Source organism: Poecilia latipinna, unplaced genomic scaffold (genome assembly GCF_001443285.1).
Source record: "Poecilia latipinna isolate Pla-1442-1.1 unplaced genomic scaffold, P_latipinna-1.0 Scaffold859, whole genome shotgun sequence".
Classification (NCBI taxonomy): domain Eukaryota; kingdom Metazoa; phylum Chordata; class Actinopteri; order Cyprinodontiformes; family Poeciliidae; genus Poecilia; species Poecilia latipinna.
The window spans coordinates 96,965-103,849 of NW_015113475.1; the positions used below are offsets into that span (position 1 = coordinate 96,965).

A 6,885-nucleotide genomic window follows, 5' to 3' on the forward strand; every position below is an offset into this window, starting at 1 on the left:
AAAAAATTTTTTTTATGTAAAAAAAACAAAATTTTTAATTTTTTTTTTTTTTTTTTTTTTTTTTTTTTTTTTTTTTTATGTATTCATCTGAAAGGTGACTTTAAAGTAGACAGGCCTGAAACCCAGCAGACAATGTAGCTGTAGACGGACACACACAGGATCCTACACTGTATGCCAGGTCCAGAACTAGTCCCAGGTGAGGAGAAACCAAACGTCTGCGACAGTCCTGAATTCTGGGACCGGATTGGTCGTCAGCAGAGACCCAGTAGCCAGATGTAGCTGCTGCCAGCCCCACAGGATCTACACTGACTACTGAGCAAACGCTGGGCACCCGCTGGCTCCTCCGCTGCTCTGATTGGGCGCCTCGGTCCAGGCGGGGGAGATTTTAATGAGCAGGGAAACGACCTCAAGCTGATGTAAGTCTGCCGAGAAGGGCGTGTGCAGCTCGTAATGATGCAAAAACAACTATTTCTGCCAGTTTGTTTTTTTTTTTTCTTACAAAAACACAATCGCAAAAGTTGTGAATACAGATTTTTTTTTTTTTTTAAACAACCAGACACCTATTTCCTACTTGCACCTTCACCTACATATGTCCTGGCAATTTCCTCCCTCAGCAACACGCATGAAAAAGTTATTTGCTGGTGTCGCTTTTTCCAAGTAAGAGTGATACAGATCTGATTTCACACTTCCTGCAACAACCCCGGATGAGGATATTGTTCTTGACTTGTTAAAGCAACCTGACTTTATGCATCTGTAGCGCTATGCTTGCTGAATTTTTGCAAAGCAACGACGGCAGAATTCCCAGGATTTTTTGTTGTTGTTTTTTTTGCCCAAGAAAACTGACATGTGCTTTTTTTAGCATCAATATGGAGGATTTGGTAAGTTTTTAACTAATCTAAAAACAAAACATTACATGTTTACGAATAAAATTTTCTGGAGTACGTCCTCATTCTTCCATTTTTCAAAAATGGGGAACTCCTCTATTAGTGTTTTTAATAAGGAGACAATGGCTCTCTGCCCAGAGTGGCATAATCTGCACAAAATGTTTTAGTTACGCCTCATATGAATTGCATTTTGTTCTAATTTCAGCATGTTCAGTGAGTGGGGAGCAGCGCCCCCTGGTGGTCACTGTAAAAAAATAAAACTACACCTCAGCTGGCTAATGATGCTTATGTTGGTCTACAGATGAAAAATAAATTAACCTTTATAAACACTATTTTGACCCAGAAATGCATGTTGATAATGAGCTAACTCTCTCCTCCTTTGCTTTTCAGTGTTTAAAAGGTTTTCTCCAACTCAAAATGGCCGAAGGTGGACGGATGCTGCAGAAGTTCTCCATCTCCTCTCCTGCAGTCAATCGTCTGTCCTGAAAGAGAGAAAAGGTTGGACTTTTTACTGTAAAAGCACACACACAAACACAAAGGAATTAAAAAAAGACAAGAGTTATAAAACACTTAAAATCAGCTGAACTTTGCTTGTACTTTCGCAGCTTTTTCTCGAGCGCTTTTGCCTTTCCGCCCACTGCCACTTTCATTCTGGTGGAAGCTCACGGGAACAAAAAGCGAGTGTGGGCTGAGAACTGGTGATTCTAGGAAACGAGGTGGCAGTTTTTTAATGTGAACGTCAGTTAAAGAAGACGAGGGCTTCCTGTCGGCTGTCTGTAACAACAAAGGCAGGAAACATGCCGTTTTTTTAGCTATACAGTGACAACATGTTATATGGGAGGGCAGGAAAGGGGCATCTGGCAGACTGGATGTAGCATTATTTAGAAAGTCGAGTGTTTTCCTTCCCCTTTTTTTTTGCCTTCTTTCACTATGTTGAGTTTGTTTAAGGTGCTTAATGGCTCTCTCGCCTCAATACGTCTCCTCTCCTTATATATTCCACCTATGTGCTTTGAAATTTGGCAGCGCTCCAGCCGAGTGGTATGTGAACTCCACTTGGCCTGGACCTCGAAACCAGCCACCCCCCCGGCCCCTCTTCGTCGTCAAATCCGAACCGCCTAACAATGTCTCCCTGTGTCGCAGTGGGGATAAAAAAAAAAAAAAAACGAGAGAACGAGCGGCAGAGTGATCAATGTCTCCATCCCGACCCCCTTTTTCCTTCCTCGCGCCTCCCTTCATCCCTCCTCTGCCTGCTCTGATGTTTCCGCCTTTTTGTGAGAGGCACACAGGTGGCCCTGACTGCTAATTTTAACCGGGGCCGATTGTCTGCCTGCCTTTCCCACAGCTATGTATAGACGGCCGCGGTGAACCAAGTAGGTCAGTGTGCGACTTGCACACATACAGTACGAATGCAAACCAAAGCACGACGCGAGAGGGAGTCGGGGTTCGTGGGGGTTAGGACCTCTTAAAGTCTGTCTCGACTTGTCCAGTCCGCCAGCCCGTCACTGTTGACAGTGATTTCCATCCCGATTGGCTGCTGCTGGTAGCCAATGAGAGAGCCAGATGTTACCCATTCATAAAACCCAGGGTCATTGAAGATAATGTGGGTATTAAGACACGTGCGGGGAGCAGGGGAAGGAGAGGAAGTGGCAGCTTTTTTTGTTTGCGCAATGCAGTTTCACCACGTCACACATCGCATTATGAATATGAAATATAAACCAAAGAATGGAACATTACATAAAAGCAATGGAAACAAATATTTAATCTATAAATGTTTTTAATCGTGGCCTTAACAGTCTGCTGACTTGGCTATGCAACAGATACCCTCAACAAAGAGTTTAGACCACAAAGAGACAAAAGATTATTGCTTTCCGATCACATTCATGGAAAGTTTCGTGGAAGGAAAAACTACTTGGAAAAGTATTTTGTCTGAAGGATGCTGTCAAAGCTGTCAGGGCTTCCATTATGTCAGGTTGATAGCCTCTTTGCCATTCTGCACTGATGCATTTATTCATGCAAAAAAAAAAAAAGCCCCAACTAAGTACTGAGTGCATAAACTGTGTATTTTTCACTAGGCCCACATTTCAGAAGCAGATCTGAATCAGGGTCATGAGCTTCACTAATGTTCATTCTGTTGAATCCAGGTTTTTTTTTTGCATCTATTTTGCCGCTTTTAGTCCAAAAATGTCCAAACTCGGCCAACTGATCCGACTTTAGCCAACTGAACGTGTTCCTCGCTGTCAAACGACATTCCTGTGTGTTTAATAAGGAAGGAATCCGCAGACAAATTCCGATGTTTCCCAAATTCCAGAGCTTAAGTATAGAAATGTGCCACCGTGTCACAGTGCAGCCTTAACAATGGCCTCCAGAAGAATCCATTGATACGAGGTGAATAGATCTCCACTCAGCCTTCTACTGATCAGTTAATCAATAACAGTTTGCAGTTACTTCAGGACCTTGAAGGGAAGTAATTAATCACGGCGCTTTCCGGGGATGTCAGAACGGATCTGCGCCGTAAAGCCAGCGTGGTTTGATCAGATATGGCCAAAAAAAAACTAAGAAAACAAACAGCATAGCAAAAATCTAAAATAAAACCTGTTTTAGAAGCAAAAAGCAAAAGAAAATGTTGATGCAGTCCATTTTGTAGCAGCTCAAGACAGTATGTTTGCTGTCTGCACAGACAGAAATCGGATTATAAATTATGCAAAACTTTGACGCATCATAGAAGGTAATCTGGGAAGTTTTTTGGGGGGGAAGGAGATTTAAAATTTAAAGCTCTACAAATCTGAAATTCTTAAAATTTGAAATTAATTTTAAGAACGGCCAGCAAGCCTCTCTTTTTCTTCCATCCGACGTGGAAATGTTGGTGCATGTGTTTTTGTGATGGGCTAGATAGCCAAGTTAACACACAAACACGCACACAAAAAAAAGAGGTGCTACCCGTTGCCATGGTAGCGGCAAGTAATTAGCACAGAGAGAGAAGGACAGAGGAAGAGGGGGAGCACGTTTTTTTTCCCCCCTCTCTGTTTTTTTTTTTTTCTTGCACGAGTGGGATGTTGGCCTGCTTTCAGGAGGAGGAGGAGGAGTTGGATGAATTAACGCCGCAGGTTTCAGGTGTTGCAGACGACAACAGTCACAGATGAGCTGGATAGCGAAATTGGCACTTTTTCCCTGTTCCTCCTTCCCAAAAGCCTTCATCTCATGTTTACACAGAGAGGAGGTGGAGGGGAGGAGGGGGGTGGATCTGGGTTCAGCTGTTGATCTAGATCATGCTGCTACAGATCCCCCCAAGCCCCCCTCCTCATCGTGTACAAACGGATGTGTCTGTCCATCTGTTGATCATGTGATGCTTTCTTTTTTTTTTCTTTTTTTTTTGACAAAGATGATACAAAGACAGAGATATAGGTGATGATTCCCCCCCCAAAAAAACTGTCAATCTGAAAGTGCAAAGAGACTGTTGAAGGTCCAGGATTCACTTCCTTCATCAGTCTGCTCCAAAAAAAATACAAACACACGCACACACACACACACAAACACTCTTATAAAACAATGCCTTTGTGCATTCGCTCCCTCTCCACTGAAAACGCCCACGCACTTTTGGGAGCAGAATTTGCCCCCCTTGCTCATCGAGCGTCGAACGTCTCCCTCCGTTGCCGCGGCTAATGGCAGCCGGGAGCCCACGGGCGCCTATATTGCTAGGAACAATTATGCAGATGTGCGCTAAAACCACTTTGGTGCCATAATCCGACAATCAGTCCATTATTGTAATTGTCGTTACAGGCGAGTGGGCGATTATAGGCTTCGACTGAGACGTCGAAGAACAGGCGGAGCGGCGTTATTTTTTTTTTTCTTTCTTTTTTTTTTTTTTCTTTCTTTTTTTTTTTTTTTTTCAATGCAAATCTGATGGGGGCCCATTTAATGTGTCAGATGGAAAGTCGCTGCATTTCAGAAGTTCTGCTGGGGCCGGGCAAGGGACTTCAATGAAAAGACGTTCCACAGGAGGCTCATGGCAACTTTGATCCGGAAAGCGCCTTAAATGGATTCCCACGGTGGTGGCAGCATTATGCTTTTCTTCAGCAGAGATGGGGAAACTGACCCAAGTGAGCAGGAAGATGGGATAGTATCTGTTTAAGGCTGTAAAAGGTTAAAGACGACACTAAACATGTAATTGGTGCTAATATAGAGTAGACCAGCTTTTTAAAATGGCCTAATCAAAGTCTAGACCTAAATTAAATAGTTTGTAGCAAGTTTTTTCAGGGATAGCCATCACTTATTTTTTCATTGTATTTCTTTAGTTAAACGCATGCCACACACACCATATTTTGCTCAAAGCTCAGGTGGGTCAAAGGTCATTCCTGACTCCATCTAATTAGTTTGTGTACAACTGACCGCTCCGTCCACTGGCGAAGCGTCAGCTGAGAGCTTCAGGGTGTCATGTGGCGACACGGGGCAACATGTCAGCAGGAAAATAGTAAAAATAAATAAATGAAAAATGTGGTCACCTTAAAGAGGAAGGCGAGGAATGTATCTCCTCCTCCTTCAGCTCCTCCTTCTCCCCTTCAGTCATGGGTTCTCCACTGGCTAATCGCATACCAAAAAACACAAGAATTTCTGCCTCTCTCCTCTCTCCAAGCTGGGACTGCCTCCCTCTCTGCCCCCCTCTGTCTGCATGTTGTTAGCATAGCTTAACGGGGGCAAGCCGGAAGCTGCACACCAGTGATGGTGTTGAGAGTAAAAGCGTTTGGTTCAGTCAGAATGGGTTTAGATGGCCGTTTGGCAAAATTAGTTGTCTTTTTTTTTCTTTCTTCTATTTCTTTCAAAGTTAAATCATGCGATTAAAAAAAATTTGGATTGATTTCCAGTTGGTGAATGCAACATATTGTATGTAGGAGATAACAACTGTGCGAGAACCGCTTTTCAGTGTGGAGATTGAGACTGAAAGTTTAATATTTTCAGTGTCAATAAAGTTCTTTCTTTCTTTCTTTCTTTCTTTCTTTCTTTCTTTCTTTCTTTTTGCTTCCTAATGTTTTGTAGTCCAAAAAAAAAAAAAAAATAAAATAAAATCTTGCCGCCATCTTTTCCAAGCCTCCATCTAATTATAGATCGCATCGCCAGCAGATAACAGGAAGGCTAAGTGACAGCAAAGTTGCTCTGTTTTATCCTTTTGGTCATTCTACTTCTGTCTGTTGTGGGACATGTTTTATGGGAAGTGATTTTTGTGAAAAGTTTAGTGGAAGAAAAAAAACTGTCATAAAACAAATGTGTTCTGTGACATTATCATCTTATATTTATCAGGAAGTGAGAAGAAAGTGAAGAACATCTCTGAATGGTTGAAGGCTAACAGCTAGCCAGATGGCTCTTACATCTTAGCTACGCAAAATGATTCCAGATTTTTTTTTTTAAAAAATGGTGCAACAATGTATAAGTGAAAATGAAATAACTTGTGATTTAATAGGCCATAGCAAAACATATTTGTATTTAAATTCATTTTTATAAAATCTTTTGTCACCTCTTCTAGTTTGCTGAATTTGGAGTGTTATTAGCTGCAACAAATACATACAGCTTTTAATCTGAACTGTTGAATTCAGTTCAATTTTTTTAAATGTAACTTAAAAGCACGTGCGCCACAAAAGAAAAATCCTCTCTTTGTTGGACGCGCACTGCTCTTTTATTTCGAAAGGCTTCAACCGGAAGCCTCGTTGTGACCGCGGGCCGCTTGACGGCGGTGGCAGCGCTTCTGAGAGCGGCTTTTCAGAGCGATTCCCAAAGTGCTCCTAATGTGAAAAATACAGAGAAAACGCCGGGCGCATTCCTGAGACAGGCATGCCAAACCGAGACAGACCGAGCTCCGATGGCTGTGTGTGTGTGTGTGTGTGTGACTGCGTGTGTGTGTGTGTGTGTCTGTGTGTGCGTGTGTGTGTGTGTGTGTGTGTGTGCGTGTGTGTGTGTCTGTGTGTGTGTGTCTGTGTGTGTGTGTCTGTGTGTGTGTGTCTGTGTGTGTGTG

General features: G+C 42.6%; 1 long non-coding RNA gene across 1 annotated transcript in view; it reads right to left on the reverse strand.

Moving 5' to 3' along the window:
- Window positions 1-80: 80 nt before the first annotated feature.
- Window positions 81-6,885, reverse strand: part of LOC106956953 (uncharacterized) — a 12,358-nt gene continuing 5,553 nt past the window's right edge. The window contains exon 2 of the long non-coding RNA XR_001426862.1: window positions 81-1,366. This is a non-coding gene — a long non-coding RNA (uncharacterized LOC106956953). The remainder of the gene's footprint in view (window positions 1,367-6,885) is intronic.